Here is a 1,128-nt window from a genome sequence, read left to right as displayed (position 1 = left end):
CTCTCTCTGTCTGTCTGGCGAGCGCACGCGCCCTACAGTGAAAATCTCTCCAAAAAAAAATCAAGCGTTAGCATTGACGACTGGCCGGCGTTCTGATTCTAACGTTTCTTCTTTAGGAAAGTCCCTGACTGCCAGCCACCTCCTCCCACACCAGGAGAGCAACAGCTCTTAGCCCCTTGTCTTCTTACACGCAGTGAGGGTGTAAATTGGGACGACACCCCAGAGAACATTCTGACAAACGGGAGCCTTTGCTGATCAGTGCTTAGTTGTAGACAGAGTCCACTCAGCGACTTTAAGTATTGATAGAAAGGGATTCACTAAGAGTAGGTAGCTCTCAGCATCACTGGGAGACAGAAGCCACATATCCCAGGCTGGGCTCCCCGGGACGAGTCTCAAAAGCACAGTGTAGGGGACCAGCAGGTGGGGTAATGGCTATGTCAATGGCTATGCTGGACTCCCATGTAGTCGACCGCAGTTTGAGGCCCGGACCCGGTGGCTTAAACTCACGCCGGGCACGTGTGCATGCATGCCCAAGATCCAGAGAGGAGAATGGAGGAGAAGGGATTGCAGCATGGCCATCGCCCCTGGGGGGTGATTTCTCACTTTCTGTCTCTCTGTCTCTCTCTGTCTGTCTGGGGAGCGCACGTGCCCTATAGCAAAAACCTCTCCAAAAAAACAGCACAGTGCAGAACTGGCTGCCAGCGGAGCTACTGCTTCTGCCGCTTCTGCCTGGATTGGAAAGTTCAGCCACAGGACTGACCACTACCACTCTTCAAGCCAGAGCTGTGCCTCTTCTTCCGCCCCAATCAGTGCTGCTGACTGCCTTCCCCCCCGTAACTCAGCTTCACGTCACCCTTGCAGAAGGTCATCTCCCCAATAGAGCCTGCACCATGCCTCAAATCCATGCTGCAGCGAGGTCTTGAACTCTGGTGACCCAAGATCTATGAGACTCACTAGAAGCAGGTGGAATACATTTTGACCTAGCCAAGCCACCGCATCAGAAATCATAGAAAAGCTCCACCCTTGGACATGGGAGTTGCCCTTCGAGAAATCCACACAAAGGAGATGAGGGGGCTATGAGCGAGCATTTGTGCGTGATGAGAAAGGAGGGAGGGAAACGAAGCCCAT

This window comes from Tupaia chinensis, unplaced genomic scaffold (assembly GCF_000334495.1).
Source record: "Tupaia chinensis unplaced genomic scaffold, TupChi_1.0 Scaffold143878_1, whole genome shotgun sequence".
Lineage (NCBI taxonomy): Eukaryota > Metazoa > Chordata > Mammalia > Scandentia > Tupaiidae > Tupaia > Tupaia belangeri.
This window is presented reverse-complemented; position numbering follows the sequence as displayed.